Below are 21,196 nucleotides of genomic sequence, written 5' to 3'. Positions count from 1 at the left end.
TATGGAAAAACAAAAACGGCAACACACAGCCCATTTTCCGCAGGCTGCTCCGTGTTCAGCTCCATCGTGCTGCCAGAGAGTCACATGTCCCGCTGCCTGGAAGAAGGCCATCCACTGCTACAATATTCAAATGAGAGACATTTCCCAGCAGCCCCAGAGTACAGTCTCCCACCAAAACCCCACCCACTCATTCCTTCATTCCTTCATTCTGTTGTTGAACCCATTAAAGGAAGCCCCAGCAAGCTGGAGCGTGCAAAAATTGCCACAAAACTCAGTTTTGCTTCTCTCCACGGAAATCTTTAGTAAAATGCAAAAGATTTTTACGTTGTGAATAAAAGCTAGAGTATACTGGGCAAGGGCTTCCTCCAGACCTACCACCATGGACGCAGCCCTCATTTGGCCCAGGGCGACCACCTAGAAGTGGGTGCGTGGTTTGGCTGTGGAAAAACAAAAACGGCAACACACACTCCATTTTCCGCAGGCTGCTCCGTGTTCAGCTCCATCCTGCTGACAGAGAGTCACATGTCCCGCTGCCTGGAAGAATGCCATCCACTGCTACAATATTCAAATGAGAGGCATTTCCCATCAGCCCCAGAATACAGTCTCCCACCAAAACCCCACCCACTCATTCCTTCATTCTGTTGTTGAACCCATTTAAGGAAGCCCCAGCAAGCTGGAGCGTGCAAAAATTGCCACAAAACTCAGTTTTGCTTCTCTCCACGGAAATCTTTAGTAAAAGGCGAAAGATTTTTACGTTCTGAAGAAAAGCCAGAGTATACTGAGCAAGGGCTTCCTCCATACCTACCACCATGGACGCAGCCCTCATTTGGCCCAGGGAGACCACCTAGAAGTGGGTGCGTGGTTTGGCTATGGAAAAACAAAAACGGCAACACACAGCCCATTTTCCGCAGGCTGCTCCGTGTTCAGCTCCATCCTGCTGCCAGAGAGTCACATGTCCCGCTGCCTGGAAGAAGGCCATCCACTGCTACAATATTCAAATGAGAGGCATCTCCCATCAGCCCCAGAGTACAGTCTCCCACCAAAACCCCAACCACTCATTCCTTCATTCTGTTGTTGAACCCATTTAAGGTAGCCCCAGCAAGCTGGAGCGTGCAAAAATTGCCAGAAAACTCAGTTTGGCTTCTTTACACGGAAATCTTTTGTAAAAGGCGAAAGATTTTTACATTCTGAAGAGAAGCCAGAGTATACTGGGCAAGGGCTTCCTCCTGACCTACCACCATGGGCACAGCCCTCATTTGGCCCAGGGAGACCACCTAGAAGTGGGTGCGTGGTTTGGCTATGGAAAAACAAAAACGGCAACACACAGCCCATTTTCCGCAGGCTGCTCTGTGTTCAGCTCCATCCTGCTGCCAGAGAGTCACATGTCCCGCTGCCTGGAAGAAGGCCATCCACTGCTACAATATTCAAATGAGAGACATTTCCCAGCAGCCCCATAGTACAGTCTCCCACCAAAACCCACCCACTCATTCCTTCATTCTGTTGTTGAACCCATTTAAGGTAGCCCCAGCAAGCTGGAGCGTGCAAAAATTGCCACAAAACTCAGTTTTGTTTCTGTCCACGGAAATCTTTAGTAAAAGGCAAAAGATTTTTACGTTCTGAAGAGAAGCCAGAGTATACTGGCAAGGGCTTCCTCCTGACCTACCGCCATGGGCACAGCCCTCATTTGGCCCAGGGAGACCACCTAGAAGTAGGTGCGTGGTTTGGTTATGGAAAAACAAAAACGGCAACACACAGCCCATTTTCCGCAGGCTGCTCTGTGTTCAGCTCCATCTTACTGCCAGAGAGTCACCTGTCCTGCTGCCTGGAAGAACGCCATCCACTGCTACAATATTCAAATAAGAGACATTTTCCAGCAGCCCCAGAGTCCAGTCAACCACCAAAACCCCACCCACTCATTCCTTCATTCTGTTGTTGAACCCATTTAAGGAAACCCCAGCAAGCTGGAGCGTGCAAAAATTGCCACAAAACTCAGTGTTGCTTCTCTCCACGGAAATCTTTAGTAAAAGGCGAAAGATTTTTACATTCTGAAGAGAAGCCAGAGTATACTGGGCAAGGGCTTCCACCTGACCTACCACCATGGGCACAGCCCTCATTTGGCCCAGGGAGACCACCTAGAAGTGGGTGCGTGGTTTGGCTATGGAAAAACAAAAACGGCAAAAAACACAGCCCATTTTCCGCAGGCTGCTCCGTGTTCAGCTCCATCCTGCTGCCAGAAAGTCACATGTCCCGCTGCCTGGAAGAAGGCCATCCACTGCTACAATATTCAAATGAGAGGCATCTCCCATCAGCCCCAGAGTACAGTCTCCCACCAAAACCCCACCCACTCATTCCTTCATTCTGTTGTTGAACCCATTTAAGGTAGCCCCAGCAAGCTGGAGCGTGCAAAAATTGCCAGAAAACTCAGTTTTGCTTCTTTACACGAAAATCTTTTGTAAAAGGCGAAAGATTTTTACATACTGAAGAGAAGCCAGAGTTTACTGGGCAAGGGCTTCCTCCTGACCTACCACCATGGGCACAGCCCTCATTTGGCCCAGGGAGACCACCTAGAAGTGGGTGCGTGGTTTGGCTATGGAAAAACAAAAACGGCAACACACAGCCCATTTTCCGCAGGCTGCTCTGTGTTCAGCTCCATCCTGCTGCCAGAGAGTCACATGTCCCGCTGCCTGGAAGAAGGCCATCCACTGCTACAATATTCAAATGAGAGACATTTCCCAGCAGCCCCATAGTACAGTCTCCCACCAAAACCCACCCACTCATTCCTTCATTCTGTTGTTGAACCCATTTAAAGAAGCCCCAGCAAGCTGGAGCGTGCAAAAATTGCCACAAAACTCAGTTTTGTTTCTGTCCACGGAAATCTTAAGTAAAAGGCAAAAGATTTTTACGTTCTGAAGAGAAGCCAGAGTATACTAGCAAGGGCTTCCTCCTGACCTACGGCCATGGGCACAGCCCTCATTTGGCCCAGGGAGACCACCTAGAAGTAGGTGCGTGGTTTGGCTATGGAAAAACAAAAACGGCAACACACAGCCCATTTTCCGCAGGCTGCTCCGTGTTCAGCTCCATCCTGCTGCCAGAAAGTCACATGTCCCGCTGCCTGGAAGAAGGCCATCCACTGCTACAATATTCAAATGAGAGGCATCTCCCATCAGCCCCAGAGTACAGTCTCCCACCAAAACCCCACCCACTCATTCCTTCATTCTGTTGTTGAACCCATTTAAGGTTGCCCCAGCAAGCTGGAGAAAGCAAAAATTGCCACAAAACTCAGTTTTGCTTCTCTCCACGGAAATCTTTAGTGAAAGGTGAAAGATTTTTACGTTCTGAAAAGAAGCCAGAGTATACTGGGCAAGGGCTTCCTCCTGACCTACCACCATGGGCACAGCCCTCATTTGGCCCAGGGAGACCACCTAGAAGTGGGTGCGTGGTTTGGCTATGGAAAAACAAAAATAGCAACACACAGCCCATTTTCCGCAGGCTGCTCCGTGTTCAGCTCCATCGTGCTGCCAGAGAGTCACATGTCCCGCTGCCTGGAAGAATGCCATCCACTGCTACAATATTCAAATGAGAGGCATTTCCCATCAGCCCCAGAATACAGTCTCCCACCAAAACCCCACCCACTCATTCCTTCATTCTGTTGTTGAACCCACTTAAGGAAGCCCCAGCAAGCTGGAGCGTGCAAAAATTGCCACAAATCTCAGTTTTGCTTCTCTCCACGGAAATCTTTAGCAAAAGGCGAAAGATTTTTACGTTCTGAAGAGAAGCCAGAGTATACTGGGCAAGGGCTTCCTCCTGACCTACCACCATGGGCACAGCCCTCATTTGGCCCAGGGAGACAACCTAGAAGTGGGTGCGTGGTTTGGCTATGGAAAAACAAAAACGGGAACACACAGCCCATTTTCCGCAGGCTGCTCCGTGTTCAGCTCCATCTTGCTACCAGAGAGTCACCTGTCCCGCTGCCTGGAAGAACGACATCCACTGCTACAATATTCAAATGAGAGACATTTCCCAGCAGCCCCAGAGTACAGTCTCCCACCAACTCATTCCTTCATTCTGTTGTTGAACCCATTTAAGGAAACCCCAGCAAGCTGGAGCGTGCAAAAATTGCCATAAAACTCAGTTTTGCTTCTCTCCACGGAAATCTTTAGTAAAAGGCGAAAGATTTTTACGTTCTGAAGAGAAGCCGGAGTATACTGGGCAAGGGCTTCCTCCTGACCTACCACCATGGGCACAGCCCTCATTTGGCCCAGGGAGACCACCTAGAAGTGGGTGCGTGGTTTGGCTATGGAAAAACAAAAACGGCAACACACAGCACATTTTCCACAGGCTGCTCCATGTTCAGCTCCATCCTGCTGTCAGAAAGTCACATGTCCCGCTGCCTGGAAGAATGCCATCCACTGCTACAATATTCAAATGAGAGGCATCTCCCATCAGCCCCAAAGTACAGTCTCCTACCAAAATCCCGCCCACTCATTCCTTCATTCTGTTGTTGAACCCATTTAAGATAGCCCCAGCAAGCTGGAGCGTGCAAAAATTGCCACATAACTCAGTTTTGCTTCTCTCCACGGAAATCTTTAGTAAAAGGCGAAAGATTTTTACGTTCTGAACAGAAGCCATAGTATACTGGGTAAGGGCTTCCTCCTGACCTACCACCATGGGCACAGCCCTCATTTGGCCCAGGGAGACCACCTAGAAGTGGGTGCATGGTTTGGCTATGGAAAAACAAAAATGGCAACACACAGCCCATTTTCCACAGGCTGCTCCGTGTTCAGCTCCATCTTGCTGCCAGATTGTCACCTGTCCCGCTGCCTGGAACAACGCCATCCACTGCTACAATATTCAAATGAGAGACATTTCCCAGCAGCCCCAGAGTACAGTCTCCCACCAAAACCCCACCCACTCATTCCTTCATTTTGTTGTTGAACACATTTAAGGAAGCCCCAGCAAGCTGGAGCGTGCAAAAATTGCCACAAAACTCAGTTTTGTTTCTCTCCACGGAAATCTTTAGTAAAATGCAAAAGATTTTTATTTTCTGAAGAGAAGCCAGAGTATACTGGGCAAGGGCTTCCTCCTGACCTACCACCATGGGCACAGCCCTCAATTGGCCCAGGGAGACCACCTAGAAGTGGGTGCGTGGTTTAGCTAGGGAAAAACAAAAACGGGAACACACAGCCCATTTTCCGCAGGCTGCTCCGTGTTCAGCTCCATCTTGCTGCCAGAGAGTCACCTGTCCCGCTGCCTGGAAGAAGGCCATGCACTGCTACAATAATCAAATGAGAGGCATCTCCCATCAGCCCCAGAGTACAGTCTCCCACCAAAACCCCACCCACTCATTCCTTCATTCTGTTGTTGAACCCATTTAAGGTAGCCCCAGCATGCTGGAGCGTGCAAAAATTGCCACAAAACTCAGTTTTGCTTCTATCCACGGAAATCTTTAGTAAAAGGTGAAAGATTTTTACGTTCTGAAAAGCCAGAGTATACTGGGAAAGGGCTTCCTCCTGACCTACCACCAAGGGCACAGCCCTCATTTGGCCCAGGGAGACCACCTAGAAGTGGGTGCGTGGTTTGGTTATGGAAAAACAAAAATGGCAACACACAGCCCATTTTCCGCAGGCTGCTCCGTGTTCAGCAACATCGTGCTGCCAGAGAGTCACATGTCCCGCTGCCTGTAAGAAGGCCATCCACTGCTACAATATTCAAATGAGAGACATTTCCCAGCAGCCCCAGAGTACAGTCTCCCACCAAAACCCCACCCACTCATTCCTTCATTCTGTTGTTGAACCCATTCAAGGAAGCCCCAGCAAGCTGGAGCGTGCAAAAATTGCACAAAACTCAGTTTTGCTTCTCTCCAAGGAAATCTTTAGTAAAAGGCAAAAGATTTTTACGTTCTGAAGAAAAGCCAGAGTATACTGGGCAAGGGCTTCCTCCAGACCTACCACCATGGACGCAGCCCTCATTTGGCCCAGGGAGACCACCTAGAAGTGGGTGCGTGGTTTGGCTATGGAAAAACAAAACCGGCAACACACAACCCATTTTCCGCAGGCTGCTCTGTGTTCAGCTCCATCCTGCTGCCAGAGAGTCACATGTCCCGCTGCCTGGAAGAAGGCCATCCACTGCTACAATATTCAAATGAGAGACATTTCCCAGCAGCCCCAGAGTACAGTCTCCCACCAAAACCCACCCACTCATTCCTTCATTCTGTTGTTGAACCCATTTAAGGAAGCCCCAGCAAGCTGGAGCGTGCAAAAATTGCCACAAAACTCAGTTTTGTTTCTCTCCACGGAAATCTTTAGTAAAAGGCGAAAGATTTTTACGTTCTGAAGAGAAGCCAGAGTATACTGGGAAAGGGCTTCCTCCTGACCTACCACCATGGGCACAGCCCTCATTTGGCCCAGGGAGACCACCTAGAAGTGGGTGCGTGGTTTGGCTATGGAAAAACAAAAACGGCAACACACAGCCCATTTTCCGCAGGCTGCTCCGTGTTCAGCTCCATCTTGCTGCCAGAGAGTCACATGTCCCGCTGCCTGGAAGAAGGCCATCCACTGCTACAATATTCAAATGAGAGACATTTCCCAGCAGCCCCAGAGTACAGTTTCCCACCAAAACCCCACCCACTCATTCCTTCATTCTGTTGTTGAACCCATTTAAGGAAGCCCCAGCAAGCTGAAGCGTGCAAAAATTGCCACAAAATTCAGTTTTGCTTCTCTCCACGGAAATCTTTAGTAAAAGGCGAAAGATTTTTACGTTCTGAAGAGAAGACAGAGTATACTGGGCAAGGGCTTCCTCCTGACCTACCACCATGGGCACAGCCCTCATTTGGCCCAGGGAGACCACCTAGAAGTGGGTGCGTGATTTGGCTATGGAAAAACAAAAACGGCAACACACAGCCCATTTTCCGCAGGCTGCTCCGTGTTCAGCTCCATCTTGCTGCCAGATTGTCACCTGTCCCGCTGCCTGGAAGAACGCCATCCACTGCTACAATATTCAAATGAGAGACATTTCCCAGCAGCCCCAGAGTACAGTCTCCCACCAAAACCCCACCCACTCATTCCTTCATTCTGTTGTTGAACCCATTTATGGAAGCACCAGCAAGCTGGAGCGTGCAAAGATTGCCACAAAACTCAGTTTTGCTTCTCGCCACGGAAATCTTTAGTAATAGGCGAAAGATTTTTACGTTCCGAAGAGAAGCCAGAGTATACTGGGAAAGGGCTTCCTCCTGACCTACCACCATGGGCACAGCCCTCATTTGGCCCAGGGAGACCACCTAGAAGTGGGTACGTGGTTTGGCTATGGAAAAACAAAAATGGCAACACACAGCCCATTTTCCTCAGGCTGCTCTGTGTTCAGCTCCATCCTGCTGCCAGAGAGTCACATGTCCCGCTGCCTGGAAGAAGGCCATCCACTGCTACAATATTCAAATGAGAGACATTTCCCAGCAGCCCCATAGTACAGGCTCCCACCAAAAGCCACCCATTCATTCCTTCATTCTGTTGTTGAACCCATTTAAGGAAGCCCCAGCAAGCTGGAGCGTGCAAAAATTGCCACAAAACTCAGTTTTGTTTCTCTCCACGGAAATCTTTAGTAAAAGACAAAAGATTTTTACGTTCTGAAGAGAAGCCAGAGTATACTGGGCAAGGGCTTCCTCCTGACATACCACCATGGGCACAGCCCTCATTAGGCCCAGGGAGACCACCTAGAAGTGTGTGCGTGGTTTGGCTATGGAAAAACAAAAACGGGAACACACAGCCCATTTTCCGCAGGCTGCTCCGTGTTCAGCTCCATCTTGCTGCCAGAGAGTCACCTGTCCCGCTGCCTGGAAGAACGCCATCCACTGCTACAATATTCAAATGAGAGACATTTCCCAGCAGCCCCAGAGTACAGTCTCCCACCAACTCATTCCTTCATTCTGTTGTTGAACCCATTTAAGGAAACCCCAGCAAGCTGGAGCGTGCAAAAATTGCCACAAAACTCAGTTTTGCTTCTCTCCACGGAAATCTTTAGTAAAAGGCAAAAGATTTTTACGTTCTGAAGAAAAGCAAAAGTATACTGGGCAAAGGCTTCCTTCAGACCTACCAACATGGCCGCAGCCCTCATTTGGCCCAGGGAGACCACCTAGAAGTGGGTGCGTGGTTTTGCTATGGAAAAACAAAAACGGCAACACACAGCCCATTTTCCGCAGGCTGCTCCGTGTTCAGCTCCATCGTGCTGCCAGAGAGTCACATGTCCCGCTGCCTGGAAGAAGGCCATCCACAGCTACAATATTCAAATGAAAGACATTTCCCAGCAGCCCCAGAGTACAGTCTCCCACCAAAACCCCACCCACTCATTCCTTCATTCTGTTGTTGAACCCATTTAAGGAAGCCCCAGCAAGCTAGAGCGTGCAAAAATTGCCACAAAACTCAGTTTTGCTTCTCTCCACGGAAATCTTTAGTAAAAAGCTAAAGATTTTTACGTTCTGAAGAAAAGCCAGAGTATACTGGCAAAGGGCTTCCTCCAGACCTACCACCATGGGCACAGCCCTCATTTGGCCCAGGGAGACCACCTAGAAGTGGGTGCGTGGTTTGGCTATGGAAAAACAAAAACGGCAACACACAGCCCATTTTCCGCAGGCTGCTCTGTGTTCAGCTCCATCCTGCTGCCAGAGAGTCACATGTCCCGCTGCCTTTAAGAAGGCCATCCACTGCTACAATATTCAAATGAGAGGCATCTCCCATCAGCCCCAGAGTACAGTCTCCCACCAAAACCCCACCCACTCATTCCTTCATTCTGTTGTTGAACCTATTTAAGGTAGCCCCAGCAAGCTGGAGCGTGCAAAAATTGCCACAAAACTCAGTTTTGCTTCTCTCCACGGAAATCTTTAGTAAAAGGTGAAAGATTTTTACGTTCTGAAAAGAAGCCAGAGTATACTGGGCAAGGGCTTCCTCCTGACCTACCACCATGGACGCAGCCCTCATTTGGCCCAGGGAGACCACCTAGAAGTGGGTGCGTGGTTTGGCTATGGAAAAACAAAAATGGCAACACACAGCCCATTTTCCGCAGGCTGCTCCGTGTTCAGCTCCATCGTGCTACCAGAGAGTCACATGTCCCGCTGCCTGGAAAAGGCCATCCACTGCTACAACATTCAAATGAGAGACATTTCCCAGCAGCCCCAGAGTACAGTCTCCCACCAAAACCCCACCCACTCATTCCTTCATTCTGTTGTTGAACCCATTTAAGAAAGCCCCAGGAAGCTGGAGCGTGTAAAAATTGCCACAAAACTCAGTTTTGCTTCTCTCCACGGAAATCTTTAGTAAAAGGTGAAAGATTTTTACGTTCTGAAAAGAAGCTAGAGTATACTGGGCAAGGGCTTCCTCCTGACCTACCACCATGGGCACAGCCCTCATTTGGCCCATGGAGACCACCTGGAAGTGGGTGCGTGGTTTGGCTATGGAAAAACAAAAACGGCAACACACAGCCCATTTTCCGCAGGCTGCTCTGTGTTCAGCTCCATCCTGCTGCCAGAGAGTCACATGTCCCGCTGCCTGGAATAAGGCCATCCACTGCTACAATATTCAAATGAGAGACATTTCCCAGCAGCCCCATAGTACAGTCTCCCACCAAAACCCACCCACTCATTCCTTCATTCTGTTGTTGAACCCATTTAAGGAAGCCCCAGCAAGCTGGAGCGTGCAAAAATTGCCACAAAACTCAGTTTTGTTTCGCTCCACGGAAATCTTTAGTAAAAAGCAAAAGATTTTTACGTTCTGAAGAGAAGCCAGAGTATACTGGGCAAGGGCTTCCTCCTGACCTACCACCATGGGCACAACCCTCATTTGGCCCAGGGAGACCACCTAGAAGTGGGTGCGTGGTTTGGCTATGGAAAAACAAAAACGGCAACACACAGCCCATTTTCCGCAGGCTGCTCTGTGTTCAGCTCCATCCTGCTGCCAGAGAGTCACATGTCCCGCTGCCTGGAAGAAGGCCATCCACTGCTACAATATTCAAATGAGAGATATTTCCCAACAGCCCCATAGTACAGTCTCCCACCAAAACCCACCCACTCATTCCTTCATTCTGTTGTTGAACCCATTTAAGGAAGCCCCAGCAAGCTGGAGCATGCAAAAATTGCCACAGAACTCAGTTTTGTTTCTCTCCACGGAAACCTTTAGTAACAGGCAAAAGATTTTTACTTTCTGAAGAGAAGCCAGAGTATACTGGGCAAGGGCTTCCTCCTGACCTACCACCATGGGCACAGCTCTCATTTGGCCCAGGGAGACCACCTAGAAGTGGGTGCGTGGTTTGGCTATGGAAAAACAAAAATGGCAACACACAGCCCATTTTCCGCAGGCTGCTCCGTGTTCAGCTCCATCGTGCTGCCAGAGAGTAACATGCCCCGCTGCCTGGAAGAAGGCCATCCACTGCTACAATATTCAAATGAGAGACATTTCCCAGCAGCCCCAGAGTACAGTCTCCCACCAAAACCCCACCCACTCATTCCTTCATTCTGTTGTTGAACCCATTTAAGGAAACCCCAGCAAGCTGGAGCGTGCAAAAACTGCCACAAAACTCAGTTTTGCTTCTCTCCACGGAAATCTTTAGTAAAAGGCGAAAGATTTTTACGTTCTGAAGAGAAGCCAGAGTATACTGGGCAATGGCTTCCTCCTGACCTACCACCATGGGCACAGCCCTCATTTGGCCCAGGAAGACCACCTAGAAGTGGGTGCGTGGTTTGGCTATGGAAAAACAAAAACGGCAATACACAGCCCATTTTCCGCAGGCTGCTCCGTGTACAGCTCCATCCTGCTGCCAGAGAGTCACATGTACCGCTGCCTGGAACAAGGCCGTCCACTGTTACAATATTCAAATGAGAGACATTTCCCAGCAGCCCCAGAGTACAGTCTCCCACCAAAACCCCACCCACTCATTCCTTCATTCTGTTGTTGAACCCATTTAAGAAAACCCCAGCAAGCTGGAGCGTGCAAAAATTGCCACAAAACTCAGTTTTGCTTCTCTCCACGGAAATCTTTAGTAAAAGGCGAAAGATTTTTACGTTCTGAAAAGAAGCCAGAGTATACTGGTCAAAGGCTTCCTCCTGACCTACCACCATGTGCACAGCCCTCATTTGGCCCAGGGAGACCACCTAGAAGTGGTTGCGTGGTTTGGCTATGGAAAAACAAAAATGGCAACACACAGCCCATTTTCCACAGGCTGCTCCGTGTTCAGCTCCATCGTGCTGCCAGAGAGTCACATGTCCCGCTGCCTGGAAGAAGGCCATCCACTGCTACAATATTCAAATGAGAGACATTTCCCAGCAGCCCCAGAGTACAGTCTCCCACCAAAACCCCACCCACTCATTCCTTCATTCTGTTGTTGAACCCATTTAAGGAAGCCCCAGCAAGCTGGAGCGTGCAAAAATTGCCACAAAACTCAGTTTTGCGTCTCTCCACGGAAATCTTTAATAAAAGGCAAAAGATTTTTAAGTTCTGAAGAAAAGCAAGAGTATACTGGGCAAGGGCTTCCTCCAGACCTACCACCATGGACGCAGCCCTCATTTGGCCCAGGGAGACCACCTAGAAGTGGGTGCGTGGTTTGGCTACGGAAAAACAAAAACGGCAACACACAGCCCATTTTCCGCAGGCTGCTCCATGTTCAGCTCCATCCTGCTGACAGAGAGTCACATGTCCCGCTGCCTGGAAGAATGCCATCCACTGCTACAATATTCAAATGAGAGGCATTTCCCATCAGCCCCAGAATAAAGTCTCCCACCAAAACCCCACCCACTCATTCCTTCATTCTGTTGTTGAACCCATTTAAGGAAGCCCCAGCAAGCTGGAGCGTGCAAAAATTGCCACAAAACTCAGTTTTGCTTCTCTACACGGAAATCTTTAGTAAAAGGCAAAAACTTTTTACGTTCTGAAGAGAAGCCAGAGTATACTGGGCAAATGCTTCCTCCTGACCTACCACCATGGGGACAGCCCTCATTTGGCCCAGGGAGACCACCTAGAAGTGGGTGCATGGTTTGGCTATGGAAAAACAAAAACGGCAACACACAGCCCATTTTCCACAGGCTGCACCGTGTTCATCTCCATCCTGCTGCCAGAAACTCACATGTCCCGCTGCCTGGAAGAACGCCATCCACTGCTACAATATTCAAATGAGAGACATTTCCCAGCAGCCCCAGAGTACAGTCTCCCACCAAAACCCCACCCACTCATTCCTTCATTCTGTTGATGAACCCATTTAAGAAAACCCCAGCAAGTTTGAGCGTGCAAAAATTGCCACAAAACTCAGTTTTGTTTGTCTCCACGGAAATCTTTAGTAAAAGGCAAAAGATTTTTACGTTCTGAAGAGAAGCCAGAGTATACTGGGCAAGGGCTTCCCCATGACCTACCACCATGGGCACAGCCCTCATTTGGCCAAGGGAGACCACCTAGAAGTGGGTGCGTGGTTTGGCTATGGAAAAACAAAAACGGCAACACACAGCCCATTTTCCGCAGGCTGCTCCGTGTTCAGCTCCATCTTGCTGCCAGATTGTCACCTGTCCCGCTGCCTGGAAGAACGCCATCCACTGCTACAATATTCAAATGAGAGACATTTCCCAGCAGCCCCAGAGTACAGTCTCCCACCAAAACCCCACCCACTCATTCCTTCCTTCTGTTGTTGAACCCATTTAAGGAAGCCCCAGCAAGCTGGAGCGTGCAAAAATTGCCACAAAACTCAGTTTTGCTTCTCTACATGGAAATCTTTAGTAAAAGGCGAAAGAATTTTACGTTCTGAAGAAAGGCCAGCGTATACTGCGCAAGGGCTTCCTCCAGACCTACCACCATGACCGCAGCCCTCATTTGGCCCAGGGAGACCACCTAGAAGTGGGTGCGTGATTTGGCTATGGAAAAACAAAAACGGCAACACACAGCCCATTTTCCGCAGGGTGCTCTGTGTTCAGCTCCATCCTGCTGCCAGAGAGTCACATGTCCCGCTGCCTGGAAGAAGGCCATCCACTGCTACAATATTCAAATGAGAGACATTTCCCAGCACCCCCATAGTACAGTCTCCCACCAAAACCCACCCACTCATTCCTTCATTCTGTTGTTGAACCCATTTAAGGAAGCCCCAGCAAGCTGGAGCGTGCAAAAATTGCCACAAAACTCAGTTTTGTTTCTCTCCACGGAAATCTTTAGTAAAAGGCAAAAGATTTTTACGTTCTGCAGAGAAGCCAGAGTATACTGGGCAAGGGCTTCCTCCTGACCTACCACCATGGGCACAGCCCTCAATTTGGCCCAGGGAGACCACCTAGAAGTGGGTGCGTGGTTTGGCTATGGAAAAACAAAAACGGCAACACACAGCCCATTTTCCGCAGGGTGCTCTGTGTTCAGCTCCATCCTGCTGCCAGAGAGTCACATGTCCAGCTGCCTGGAAGAAGGCCATCCACTGCTACAATATTCAAATGAGAGACATTTCCCAGCAGCCCCATAGTACAGTCTCCCACCAAAACCCACCCACTCATTCCTTCATTCTGTTGTTGAACCCATTTAAGGAAGCCCCAGCAAGCTGGAGCGTGCAAAAATTGCCACAAAACTGTGTTTCTCTCCACGGAAATCTTTAGTAAAAGGCAAAAGATTTTTACGTTCTGAAGAGAAGCCAGAGTATACTGGGCAAGGGCTTCCTCCTGACCTACCACCATGGGCACAGCCCTCATTTGGCCCAGGGAGACCACCTAGAAGTGGGTGCGTGGTTTGGCTATGGAAAAACAAAAACGGCAACACACACCCCATTTTCCGCAGGCTGCTCCGTGTTCAGCTCCATCTTGCTTCCTCCTGACCTACCACCATGGGCAAAGCCCTCTTTTTGGCCCAGGGAGACCACCTAGAAGTGGGTGCGTGGTTTGGCTATGGAAAAACAAAAACGGCAACACACAGCCCATTTTCCGCAGAGTTCTCTGTGTTCAGCTCCATCCTGCTGCCAGAGAGTCACATGTCCCACTGCCTGGAAGAAGGCCATCCACTGCTACAATATTCAAATGAGAGACATTTCCCAGCAGCCCCATAGTACAGTCTCCCACCAAAACCCACCCACTCATTCCTTCATTCTGTTGTTGAACCCATTTAAGGAAGCCCCAGCAAGCTGGAGCGTACCACCATGGGCACAGCCCTCATTTGGCCCAGGGAGACCACCTAGAAGTGGGTGCGTGGTTTGGCTATGGAAAAACAAAAACGGCAACACACAGCCCATTTTCCGCAGGCTGCTCCGTGTTCAGCTCCATCTTGCTGCCAGAGAGTCACCTGTCCCGCTGCCTGGAAGAACGCCATCCTCTGCTACAATATTCAAATGATAGGCATCTCCCATCAGCCCCAGAGTACAGTCTCCCACCAAAACCCCACCCACTCATTCCTTCATTCTGTTGTTGAACCCATTTAAGGTAGCCCCAGCAAGCTGGAGCGTGCAAAAATTGCCACAAAACTCAGTTTTGCTTCTCTCCACGGAATTCTTTAGTAAAAGGTGAAAGATTTTTACGTTCTGAAAAGAAGCCAGAGTATTCTGTGCAAGGGCTTCCTCCTGACCTACCACCATGGGCACAGCCCTCATTTGGCCCAGGGAGACCACCAAGAAGTGGGTGCGTGGTTTGGCTATGGAAAAACAAAAATGGCAACACACAGCCCATTTTCCGCAGGCTGCTCTGTGTTCAGCTCCATCGTGCTGCCAGAGAGTCACATGTCCCGCTGCCTGGAAGAAAGCCATCCACTGCTACAATATTCAAATGAGAGACATTTCCCAGCAGCCCCAGAGTACAGTCTCCCACCAAAACCCCACCCACTCATTCCTTCCTTCTGTTGTTGAACCCATTTAAGGAAGCCCCAGCAAGCTGGAGCGTGCAAAAATTGCCACAAAACTCAGTTTTGCTTCTCTCCACGGAAATATTTAGTAAAAGGCAAAAGATTTTTACGTTCTAAAAAAAAGCCAGAGTATACTGGGCAAGGGCTTTCTCCATACCTACCACCATGGATGCAGCCCTCATTTGGCCCAGGGAGACCACCTAGAAGTGGGTGCGTGGTTTGGCTATGGAAAAACAAAAACGGCAACACACAGCCCATTTTCCACAGGCTGCTCCGTGTTCTGCTCCATCGTGCTGCCAGAGAGTCACATGTCCCGCTGCCTGGAAGAAGTCCATCCACTGCTACAATATTCAAATGAGAGACATTACCCAGCAGCCCCAGAGTACAGTCTCCCACCAAAACCCCACCCACTCATTCCTTCATTCTGTTGTTGCAACCATTTAAGGAAGCCCCAGCAAGCTGGAGCGTGCAAAAATTGCCACAAAACTCAGTTTTGCTTCTCTCCACGGAAATCTTTAGTAAAAGGCGAAAGATTTTTACGTTCTGAAGAGAAGCCAGAGTATACTGGGCAAGGGCTTCCTCCTGACCTACCACCATGGGCACAGCCCTCATTTGGCCCAGGGAGACCACCTAAAAGTGGGTGCGTGGTTTGGCTATGGAAAAACAAAAACGGCAACACACAGCCCATTTTCCGCAGGCTGCTCCGTGTTCAGCTCCATCGTGCTGCCAGAGAGTCACATGTCCCACTGCCTGGAAGAAGACAATCCACTGCTACAATATTCAAATGAGAGACATTTCCCAGCAGCCCCAGAGTACAGTCTCCCACCAAAACCCCACCCACTCATTCCTTCATTCTGTTGTTGAACCCATTTAAGGAAGCCCCAGCAAGCTGGAGCGTGCAAAAATTGTCAGAAAACTCAGTTTTGCTTTTCTCCACGGAAACCTTTAGTAAAAGGCGAAAGATTTTTACGTTCTGAAGAGAAGCCAGAGTATACTGGGCAAGGGCTTCCTCCTGACCTACCACCATGGGCACAGCCCTCATTTGGCCCAGGGAGACCACCTAGAAGTGGGTGCGTGGTTTGGCTATGGAAAAACAAAAACGGCAACACACAGCCCATTTTCCGCAGGCTGCTCTGTGTTCAGCTCCATCCTGCTGCCAGAGAGTCACATGTCCCGCTGCCTGGAAGAAGGCCATCCACTGCTACAATATTCAAATGAGAGACATTTCCCAGCAGCCCCAGAGTACAGTCTCCCACCAAAACCCACCCACTCATTCCTTCATTCTGTTGTTGAACCCATTTAAGGAAGCCCCAGCAAGCTGGAGCGTGCAAAAATTGCTACAAAACTCAGTTTTGTTTCTCTCCACGGAAATCTTTAGTAAAAGGCGAAAGATTTTTACGTTCTGAAGAGAAGCCAGAGTAAGGCCAGGCAAGGGCTTCCTCCTGACCTACCACCATGGGCACAGCCCTCATTTGGCCCAGGGAGACCACCTAGAAGTGGGTGCGTGGTTTCGCTATGGAAAAACAAAAACGGGAACACACAGCCCATTTTCCGCAGGCTGCTCCGTGTTCAGCTCCATCTTGCTGCCAGAGAGTCACCTGTCACCTGCCTGGAAGAAGGCCATCCCCTGCTACAATATTCAAATGAGAGGCATCTCCCATCAGCCCCAGAGTACAGTCTCCCACCAAAACCCCACCCACTCATTCCTTCATTCTGTTGTTGAACCCATTTAAGATATCCCCAACAAACTGGAGCGTGCAAAAATTGCCACAAAACTCAGTTTTGCTTCTATTCACGGAAATCTTTAGTAAAAGGTGAAAGATTTTTACGTTCTGAAAAGAAGCCAGAGTATACTGGGCAAGGGCTTCCTCCTGACCTACCACCATGGGCACAGCCCTCATTTGGCCCAGGGAGACCACCTAGAAGTGGGTGCGCGGTTTGGCTATGGAAAAACAAAAACGGCAACACACAGCCCATTTTCCGCAGGCTGCTCTGTGTTCAGCTCCATCCTGCTGCCAGAGAGTCACATGTCCCGCTGCCTGGAAGAAGGCCATCCACTTCTACAATATTCAAATGAGAGACATTTCCCAGCAGCCCCATAGTACAGTCTCCCACAAAAACCCACCCACTCATTCCTTCATTCTGTTGTTGAACCCATTTAAGGAAGCCCCAGCAAGCTGGAGCATGCAAAAATTGCCACAAAACTCAGTTTTGTTTCTCTCCACGGAAATCTTTAGTAAAAGGCAAAAGATTTTTACGTTCTGAAAAGAAGCCAGAGTATACTGGGCAAGGGCTTCCTCCTGACATACCACCACAGCCCTCATTTGGCCCAGGGAGACCACCTAGAAGTGGGTGCGTGGTTTGGCTATGGAAAAACAAAAACAGGAACACACAGCCCATTTTTCGCAGGCTGCTCCGTGTTCATCTCCATCTTGCTGCCAGAGAGTCACCTGTCCCGCTGCCTGGAAGAACGCCATCCACTGCTACAATATTCAAATGAGAGACATTTCCCAGCAGCCCCAGAGTACAGTCTCCCACGAAAACCCCACCCACTCATTCCTTCATTCTGTTGTTGAACCCAGTTAAGGAAACCCCAGCAAGCTGGAGCGTGCAAAAATTGCCACAAAACTCAGTTTTTGTTCTCTCCACGGAAATCTTTAGTAAAAGGCGAAAGATTTTTACGTTCTGAAGAGATGCCAGAGTATACTGGGCAAAGGCTTCCTCCTGACCTACCACCATGGGCACAGCCCTCATTTGGCCCAGGGAGACCACCTAGAAGTGGGTGCGTGGTTTGGCTATGGAAAAACAAAAACGGCAACACACAGCCCATTTTCCGCAGGCTGCTCTGTGTTCAGCTCCATCCTGCTGCCAGAGAGTCACATGTCCCGCTGCCTGGAAGAAGGCCATCCACTGCTACAATATTCAAATGAGAAGCATCTCCCATCAGCCCCAGAGTACAGTCTCCCACCAAAACCCCACCCACTCATTCCTTCATTCTGTTGTTGAACCCATTTAAGGTAGCCCCAGCAAGCTGGAGCGTGCAAAAATTGCCACAAAACTCAGTTTTGCTTCTCTCCACGGAAATCTTTAGTAAAAGGTGAAAGATTTTTACGTTCTGAAAAGAAGCCAGAGTATACTGGGCAAGGGCTTCCTCCTGACCTACCACCATGGACGCAGCCCTCATTTGGCCCAGGGAGACCACCTAGAAGTGGGTGCGTGGTTTGGCTATGGAAAAACAAAAATGGCAACACACAGCCCATTTTCCGCAGGCTGCTCCGTGTTCAGCTCCATCGTGCTGCCAGAGAGTCACATGTCCCGCTGACTGGAAGAAGGCCATCCACTGCTACAATATTCAAATGAGAGACATTTCCCAGCAGCCCCAGAGTACAGTCTCCCACCAAAACCCCACCCACTCATTCCTTCATTCTGTTGTTGAACCCATTTAAGGAAGCCCCAGCAAGCTGGAGCGTGCAAAAATTGCCACAAAACTCAGTTTTGCTTCTCTCCACGGAAATCTTTAGTAAAAGGCAAAAGATTTTTACGTTCTGAAGAAAAGCCACAGTATACTGGGCAAGGGCTTACTCCAGACCTACCACCATGGACGCAGCCCTCATTTGGCCCAGGGAGACCACCTAGAAGTGGGTGCATGGTTTGGCTATGGAAAAACAAAAACGGCAACACACAGCCCATTTTCCGCAGGCTGCTCTGTGTTCTGCTCCATCCTGCTGCCAGAGAGTCACATGTCCCGCTGCCTGGAAGAAGGCCATCCACTGCTACAATATTCAAATGAGAGACGTTTCCCAGCAGCCCCATAGTACAGTCTCCCACCAAAACCCACCCACTCATTCCTTCATTCTGTTGTTGAACCCATTTAAGGAAGCCCCAGCAAGCTTAAGCGTGCAAAAATTGCCACAAAACTCAGTTTAGTTTCTCTCCATGGAAATCTTTAGTAAAAGGCGAAAGATTTTTACGTTCTGAAGAGAAACCAGAGTATACTGGGCAAATGCTTCCTCCTGACCTACCACCATGGGCACAGCCCTCATTTGGCCCAGGGAGACCACCTAGAAGTGGGTGCGTGGTTTTGTTATGGAAAAACAAAAACGGCAACAAACAGCCCATTTTCCGCAGGCTGCTCCGTGTTCAGCTCCATCGTGCTGCCAGAGAGCCACATGTCCCGCTGCCTGGAAGAAGGCCATCTACTGCTACAATATTCAAATGAGAGACATTTCCCAGCAGCCCCAGAGTACAGTCTCCCACCAAAACCCCACCCACTCATTCCTTCATTTTGTTGTTGAACCCATTTAAGGAAGCCCCAGCAAGCTGGAGCGTGCAAAAATTGTCACAAAACTCAGTTTTGCTTCTCTCCACGGAAATCTTTAGTAAAAGGCGAAAGATTTTTACGTTCTGAAGAGAAGCCAGAGTATACTGGGCAAGGGCTTCCTCCTGACCTGCCACCATGGGCACAGCCCTCATTTGGCCCAGGGAGACCACCTAGAAGTGGGTGCATGGTTTGGCTATGGAAAAACAAAAATGGCAACACACAGCCCATTTTCCGCAGGCTGCTCCGTGTTCAGCTCCATCGTGCTGCCAGAGAGTCACATGTCCCGCTGCCTGGAAGAAGGCCATCCACTGCTACAATATTCAAATGAGAGACATTTCCCAGCAGCCCCAGAGTACAGTCTCCCACCAAAACCCCACCCACTCATTCCTTCATTCTGTTGTTGAACCCATTTAAGGAAGCCCCAGCAAGCTGGAGCGTGCAAAAATTGCCACAAAAATCAGTTTTGCTTCTCTCCACGGAAATCTTTAATAAAAGGCAAAAGATTTTTACATTCTGAAAAAAAAGCCAGAGTATACTGGGCAATGGCTTCCTCCAGACCTACCACCATGGACGCAGCCCTCATTTGGCCCAGGGAGACCACTTAGAATTGGGTGCGTGGTTTGGCTATGGAAAAACAAAAACGGCAACACACAGCCCATTTTCCGCAGGCTGCTCCGTGTTCAGCTCCATCCTGCTGCCAGAAAGTCACATGTCCCGCTGCCTGGAAGAAGGCCATCCACTGCTACAATATTCAAATGAGCGGCATCTCCCATCAGCCCCAGACTACAGTCTCCCACCAAAACCCCACCCACTCATTCCTTCATTCTGTTGTTGAACCCATTTAAGGTAGCCCCAGCAAGCTGGAGCGTGCAAAAATTGCCACAAAACTCAGTTTTGCTTCTATCCACGGAAATCTTTAGTAAAAGGCGAAAAATTTTTACATTCTGAAAAGAAGCCAGAGTATACTGGGCAAGGGCTTCCTCCTGACCTACCACCATGGGCACAGCCCTCATTTGGCCCAGGGAGACCACCTATAAGTGGGTGCATGGTTTGGCTATGGAAAAACAAAAACGGCAACACACAGCCCATTTTCCGCAGGCTGCTCTGTGTTCAGCTCCATCCTGCTGCCAGAGAGTCACATGTCCCGCTGCCTGGAAGAAGGCCATCCACTGCTACAATATTCAAATGAGAGACATTTCCCAGCAGCCCCATAGTACAGTCTCCCACCAAAACCCACCCACTCATTCCTTCATTCTGTTGTTGAACCCATTTAAGGAAGCCCCAGCAAGCTGGAGCGTGCAAAAATTGCCACAAAACTCAGTTTTGCTTCTCTCCACGGGAATCTTTAGTAAAAGGTGAAAGATTTTTACGTTCTGAAAAGAAGCCAGAGTATACTGGGCAAGGGCTTCCTCCTGACCTACCACCATGGGCACAGCCCTCATTTGGCCCAGGGAGACCACCTAGAAGTGGGTGCGTGGTTTGGCTATGGAAAAACAAAAATAGCAACACACAGCCCATTTTCCGCAGGCTGCTCCGTGTTCAGCTCCATCTTGCTGCCAGATTGTCACCTGTCCCGCTGCCTGGAAGAACGCCATCCACTGCTACAATATTCAAATGAGAGATATTTCCCAGCAGCCCCAGAGTACAGTCTCCCACCAAAACCCCACCCACTCATTCCTTCCTTCTGTTGTTGAACCCATTTAAGGAATCCCCAGCAAGCTGGAGCGTGCAAAAATTGCCACAAAACTCAGTTTTGCTTCTCTCCATGGAAATCTTTAGTAAGAGGCGAAAGAATTTTACGTTCTGAAGAAAAACCAGAGTATACTGCGCAAGTGCTTCCTCCTGACCTACCACCATGGCCGCAGCCCTCATTTGTCCCAGGGAGACCACCTAGAAGTGGGTGCGTGATTTGGTTATGGAAAAACAAAAACGGCAACACACAGCCCATTTTCCGCAGGCTGCTCCGTGTTCAGCTCCATCGTGCTGCCAGAGAGTCACATGTCCCGCTGCCTGGAAGAATGCCATCCACTGCTACAATATTGAAATGAGAGGC

At 49.4% G+C, this 21,196-nt stretch overlaps 48 non-coding genes across 48 annotated transcripts; all 48 read right to left on the bottom strand.

Moving 5' to 3' along the window:
* Positions 1–231: 231 nt before the first annotated feature.
* Positions 232–347, bottom strand: LOC141064440 (U5 spliceosomal RNA). The gene has a single exon (XR_012225651.1). It is a non-coding gene; the product is annotated as a U5 spliceosomal RNA (small nuclear RNA).
* Positions 348–661: 314 nt separating this feature from the next.
* On the bottom strand, positions 662–777 carry LOC141064897 (U5 spliceosomal RNA). Its single transcript, XR_012226062.1, has one exon. It is a non-coding gene; the product is annotated as a U5 spliceosomal RNA (small nuclear RNA).
* A 314-nt stretch (positions 778–1,091) lies between these two features.
* Positions 1,092–1,207, bottom strand: LOC141064030 (U5 spliceosomal RNA). The gene has a single exon (XR_012225282.1). It is a non-coding gene; the product is annotated as a U5 spliceosomal RNA (small nuclear RNA).
* A 313-nt stretch (positions 1,208–1,520) lies between these two features.
* On the bottom strand, positions 1,521–1,636 carry LOC141063868 (U5 spliceosomal RNA). The gene has a single exon (XR_012225137.1). It is a non-coding gene; the product is annotated as a U5 spliceosomal RNA (small nuclear RNA).
* Positions 1,637–1,949: 313 nt separating this feature from the next.
* On the bottom strand, positions 1,950–2,065 carry LOC141065038 (U5 spliceosomal RNA). Its single transcript, XR_012226189.1, has one exon. It is a non-coding gene; the product is annotated as a U5 spliceosomal RNA (small nuclear RNA).
* Positions 2,066–2,381: 316 nt separating this feature from the next.
* LOC141064502 (U5 spliceosomal RNA) lies at positions 2,382–2,497 on the bottom strand. The gene has a single exon (XR_012225707.1). It is a non-coding gene; the product is annotated as a U5 spliceosomal RNA (small nuclear RNA).
* Positions 2,498–2,810: 313 nt separating this feature from the next.
* On the bottom strand, positions 2,811–2,926 carry LOC141064568 (U5 spliceosomal RNA). Its single transcript, XR_012225768.1, has one exon. It is a non-coding gene; the product is annotated as a U5 spliceosomal RNA (small nuclear RNA).
* A 313-nt stretch (positions 2,927–3,239) lies between these two features.
* Positions 3,240–3,355, bottom strand: LOC141064533 (U5 spliceosomal RNA). Its single transcript, XR_012225735.1, has one exon. It is a non-coding gene; the product is annotated as a U5 spliceosomal RNA (small nuclear RNA).
* Positions 3,356–3,669: 314 nt separating this feature from the next.
* Positions 3,670–3,785, bottom strand: LOC141063918 (U5 spliceosomal RNA). The gene has a single exon (XR_012225181.1). It is a non-coding gene; the product is annotated as a U5 spliceosomal RNA (small nuclear RNA).
* Positions 3,786–4,088: 303 nt separating this feature from the next.
* Positions 4,089–4,204, bottom strand: LOC141064727 (U5 spliceosomal RNA). Its single transcript, XR_012225911.1, has one exon. It is a non-coding gene; the product is annotated as a U5 spliceosomal RNA (small nuclear RNA).
* A 314-nt stretch (positions 4,205–4,518) lies between these two features.
* LOC141064095 (U5 spliceosomal RNA) lies at positions 4,519–4,634 on the bottom strand. Its single transcript, XR_012225338.1, has one exon. It is a non-coding gene; the product is annotated as a U5 spliceosomal RNA (small nuclear RNA).
* Positions 4,635–4,948: 314 nt separating this feature from the next.
* Positions 4,949–5,064, bottom strand: LOC141064463 (U5 spliceosomal RNA). The gene has a single exon (XR_012225672.1). It is a non-coding gene; the product is annotated as a U5 spliceosomal RNA (small nuclear RNA).
* A 314-nt stretch (positions 5,065–5,378) lies between these two features.
* LOC141064721 (U5 spliceosomal RNA) lies at positions 5,379–5,491 on the bottom strand. Its single transcript, XR_012225906.1, has one exon. It is a non-coding gene; the product is annotated as a U5 spliceosomal RNA (small nuclear RNA).
* Positions 5,492–5,805: 314 nt separating this feature from the next.
* Positions 5,806–5,920, bottom strand: LOC141063904 (U5 spliceosomal RNA). The gene has a single exon (XR_012225169.1). It is a non-coding gene; the product is annotated as a U5 spliceosomal RNA (small nuclear RNA).
* A 313-nt stretch (positions 5,921–6,233) lies between these two features.
* LOC141064988 (U5 spliceosomal RNA) lies at positions 6,234–6,349 on the bottom strand. Its single transcript, XR_012226143.1, has one exon. It is a non-coding gene; the product is annotated as a U5 spliceosomal RNA (small nuclear RNA).
* A 314-nt stretch (positions 6,350–6,663) lies between these two features.
* On the bottom strand, positions 6,664–6,779 carry LOC141064170 (U5 spliceosomal RNA). Its single transcript, XR_012225407.1, has one exon. It is a non-coding gene; the product is annotated as a U5 spliceosomal RNA (small nuclear RNA).
* A 314-nt stretch (positions 6,780–7,093) lies between these two features.
* On the bottom strand, positions 7,094–7,209 carry LOC141064570 (U5 spliceosomal RNA). Its single transcript, XR_012225769.1, has one exon. It is a non-coding gene; the product is annotated as a U5 spliceosomal RNA (small nuclear RNA).
* A 313-nt stretch (positions 7,210–7,522) lies between these two features.
* On the bottom strand, positions 7,523–7,638 carry LOC141063847 (U5 spliceosomal RNA). The gene has a single exon (XR_012225118.1). It is a non-coding gene; the product is annotated as a U5 spliceosomal RNA (small nuclear RNA).
* Positions 7,639–7,941: 303 nt separating this feature from the next.
* LOC141064090 (U5 spliceosomal RNA) lies at positions 7,942–8,057 on the bottom strand. Its single transcript, XR_012225334.1, has one exon. It is a non-coding gene; the product is annotated as a U5 spliceosomal RNA (small nuclear RNA).
* Positions 8,058–8,371: 314 nt separating this feature from the next.
* On the bottom strand, positions 8,372–8,487 carry LOC141064221 (U5 spliceosomal RNA). The gene has a single exon (XR_012225453.1). It is a non-coding gene; the product is annotated as a U5 spliceosomal RNA (small nuclear RNA).
* A 314-nt stretch (positions 8,488–8,801) lies between these two features.
* LOC141063740 (U5 spliceosomal RNA) lies at positions 8,802–8,917 on the bottom strand. The gene has a single exon (XR_012225021.1). It is a non-coding gene; the product is annotated as a U5 spliceosomal RNA (small nuclear RNA).
* A 313-nt stretch (positions 8,918–9,230) lies between these two features.
* LOC141064245 (U5 spliceosomal RNA) lies at positions 9,231–9,346 on the bottom strand. The gene has a single exon (XR_012225475.1). It is a non-coding gene; the product is annotated as a U5 spliceosomal RNA (small nuclear RNA).
* Positions 9,347–9,659: 313 nt separating this feature from the next.
* Positions 9,660–9,775, bottom strand: LOC141064238 (U5 spliceosomal RNA). The gene has a single exon (XR_012225468.1). It is a non-coding gene; the product is annotated as a U5 spliceosomal RNA (small nuclear RNA).
* Positions 9,776–10,088: 313 nt separating this feature from the next.
* Positions 10,089–10,204, bottom strand: LOC141064556 (U5 spliceosomal RNA). Its single transcript, XR_012225757.1, has one exon. It is a non-coding gene; the product is annotated as a U5 spliceosomal RNA (small nuclear RNA).
* Positions 10,205–10,518: 314 nt separating this feature from the next.
* LOC141065070 (U5 spliceosomal RNA) lies at positions 10,519–10,634 on the bottom strand. The gene has a single exon (XR_012226217.1). It is a non-coding gene; the product is annotated as a U5 spliceosomal RNA (small nuclear RNA).
* Positions 10,635–10,948: 314 nt separating this feature from the next.
* LOC141065026 (U5 spliceosomal RNA) lies at positions 10,949–11,064 on the bottom strand. The gene has a single exon (XR_012226178.1). It is a non-coding gene; the product is annotated as a U5 spliceosomal RNA (small nuclear RNA).
* A 314-nt stretch (positions 11,065–11,378) lies between these two features.
* On the bottom strand, positions 11,379–11,494 carry LOC141064642 (U5 spliceosomal RNA). Its single transcript, XR_012225834.1, has one exon. It is a non-coding gene; the product is annotated as a U5 spliceosomal RNA (small nuclear RNA).
* A 314-nt stretch (positions 11,495–11,808) lies between these two features.
* LOC141064103 (U5 spliceosomal RNA) lies at positions 11,809–11,924 on the bottom strand. The gene has a single exon (XR_012225346.1). It is a non-coding gene; the product is annotated as a U5 spliceosomal RNA (small nuclear RNA).
* A 314-nt stretch (positions 11,925–12,238) lies between these two features.
* LOC141064521 (U5 spliceosomal RNA) lies at positions 12,239–12,354 on the bottom strand. The gene has a single exon (XR_012225724.1). It is a non-coding gene; the product is annotated as a U5 spliceosomal RNA (small nuclear RNA).
* A 314-nt stretch (positions 12,355–12,668) lies between these two features.
* LOC141064732 (U5 spliceosomal RNA) lies at positions 12,669–12,784 on the bottom strand. Its single transcript, XR_012225916.1, has one exon. It is a non-coding gene; the product is annotated as a U5 spliceosomal RNA (small nuclear RNA).
* Positions 12,785–13,097: 313 nt separating this feature from the next.
* LOC141063787 (U5 spliceosomal RNA) lies at positions 13,098–13,213 on the bottom strand. Its single transcript, XR_012225064.1, has one exon. It is a non-coding gene; the product is annotated as a U5 spliceosomal RNA (small nuclear RNA).
* A 314-nt stretch (positions 13,214–13,527) lies between these two features.
* Positions 13,528–13,638, bottom strand: LOC141064663 (U5 spliceosomal RNA). The gene has a single exon (XR_012225853.1). It is a non-coding gene; the product is annotated as a U5 spliceosomal RNA (small nuclear RNA).
* A 771-nt stretch (positions 13,639–14,409) lies between these two features.
* On the bottom strand, positions 14,410–14,525 carry LOC141064336 (U5 spliceosomal RNA). The gene has a single exon (XR_012225557.1). It is a non-coding gene; the product is annotated as a U5 spliceosomal RNA (small nuclear RNA).
* A 314-nt stretch (positions 14,526–14,839) lies between these two features.
* LOC141064139 (U5 spliceosomal RNA) lies at positions 14,840–14,955 on the bottom strand. Its single transcript, XR_012225378.1, has one exon. It is a non-coding gene; the product is annotated as a U5 spliceosomal RNA (small nuclear RNA).
* Positions 14,956–15,269: 314 nt separating this feature from the next.
* LOC141063866 (U5 spliceosomal RNA) lies at positions 15,270–15,385 on the bottom strand. Its single transcript, XR_012225135.1, has one exon. It is a non-coding gene; the product is annotated as a U5 spliceosomal RNA (small nuclear RNA).
* Positions 15,386–15,699: 314 nt separating this feature from the next.
* On the bottom strand, positions 15,700–15,815 carry LOC141063668 (U5 spliceosomal RNA). Its single transcript, XR_012224957.1, has one exon. It is a non-coding gene; the product is annotated as a U5 spliceosomal RNA (small nuclear RNA).
* A 313-nt stretch (positions 15,816–16,128) lies between these two features.
* Positions 16,129–16,244, bottom strand: LOC141064928 (U5 spliceosomal RNA). Its single transcript, XR_012226090.1, has one exon. It is a non-coding gene; the product is annotated as a U5 spliceosomal RNA (small nuclear RNA).
* Positions 16,245–16,558: 314 nt separating this feature from the next.
* On the bottom strand, positions 16,559–16,674 carry LOC141063950 (U5 spliceosomal RNA). Its single transcript, XR_012225209.1, has one exon. It is a non-coding gene; the product is annotated as a U5 spliceosomal RNA (small nuclear RNA).
* Positions 16,675–16,987: 313 nt separating this feature from the next.
* Positions 16,988–17,103, bottom strand: LOC141065161 (U5 spliceosomal RNA). Its single transcript, XR_012226303.1, has one exon. It is a non-coding gene; the product is annotated as a U5 spliceosomal RNA (small nuclear RNA).
* A 308-nt stretch (positions 17,104–17,411) lies between these two features.
* LOC141064367 (U5 spliceosomal RNA) lies at positions 17,412–17,527 on the bottom strand. Its single transcript, XR_012225585.1, has one exon. It is a non-coding gene; the product is annotated as a U5 spliceosomal RNA (small nuclear RNA).
* Positions 17,528–17,841: 314 nt separating this feature from the next.
* LOC141063738 (U5 spliceosomal RNA) lies at positions 17,842–17,957 on the bottom strand. The gene has a single exon (XR_012225020.1). It is a non-coding gene; the product is annotated as a U5 spliceosomal RNA (small nuclear RNA).
* Positions 17,958–18,271: 314 nt separating this feature from the next.
* Positions 18,272–18,387, bottom strand: LOC141063955 (U5 spliceosomal RNA). The gene has a single exon (XR_012225214.1). It is a non-coding gene; the product is annotated as a U5 spliceosomal RNA (small nuclear RNA).
* A 313-nt stretch (positions 18,388–18,700) lies between these two features.
* Positions 18,701–18,816, bottom strand: LOC141064133 (U5 spliceosomal RNA). The gene has a single exon (XR_012225373.1). It is a non-coding gene; the product is annotated as a U5 spliceosomal RNA (small nuclear RNA).
* Positions 18,817–19,130: 314 nt separating this feature from the next.
* On the bottom strand, positions 19,131–19,246 carry LOC141064887 (U5 spliceosomal RNA). The gene has a single exon (XR_012226053.1). It is a non-coding gene; the product is annotated as a U5 spliceosomal RNA (small nuclear RNA).
* A 314-nt stretch (positions 19,247–19,560) lies between these two features.
* On the bottom strand, positions 19,561–19,677 carry LOC141064716 (U5 spliceosomal RNA). The gene has a single exon (XR_012225901.1). It is a non-coding gene; the product is annotated as a U5 spliceosomal RNA (small nuclear RNA).
* A 314-nt stretch (positions 19,678–19,991) lies between these two features.
* Positions 19,992–20,107, bottom strand: LOC141063850 (U5 spliceosomal RNA). The gene has a single exon (XR_012225120.1). It is a non-coding gene; the product is annotated as a U5 spliceosomal RNA (small nuclear RNA).
* Positions 20,108–20,420: 313 nt separating this feature from the next.
* Positions 20,421–20,536, bottom strand: LOC141064251 (U5 spliceosomal RNA). Its single transcript, XR_012225480.1, has one exon. It is a non-coding gene; the product is annotated as a U5 spliceosomal RNA (small nuclear RNA).
* A 314-nt stretch (positions 20,537–20,850) lies between these two features.
* On the bottom strand, positions 20,851–20,966 carry LOC141064710 (U5 spliceosomal RNA). Its single transcript, XR_012225896.1, has one exon. It is a non-coding gene; the product is annotated as a U5 spliceosomal RNA (small nuclear RNA).
* Between the last annotated feature and the right edge of the window lie 230 nt (positions 20,967–21,196).

This window comes from Dendrobates tinctorius, unplaced genomic scaffold (assembly GCF_039654945.1).
Source record: "Dendrobates tinctorius isolate UK_male_01 unplaced genomic scaffold, ASM3965494v1 ptg000250l, whole genome shotgun sequence".
Classification (NCBI taxonomy): domain Eukaryota; kingdom Metazoa; phylum Chordata; class Amphibia; order Anura; family Dendrobatidae; genus Dendrobates; species Dendrobates tinctorius.
Note: the sequence above shows the minus strand (reverse complement) of the source record. Positions and strands in the feature narration are given on the sequence as shown.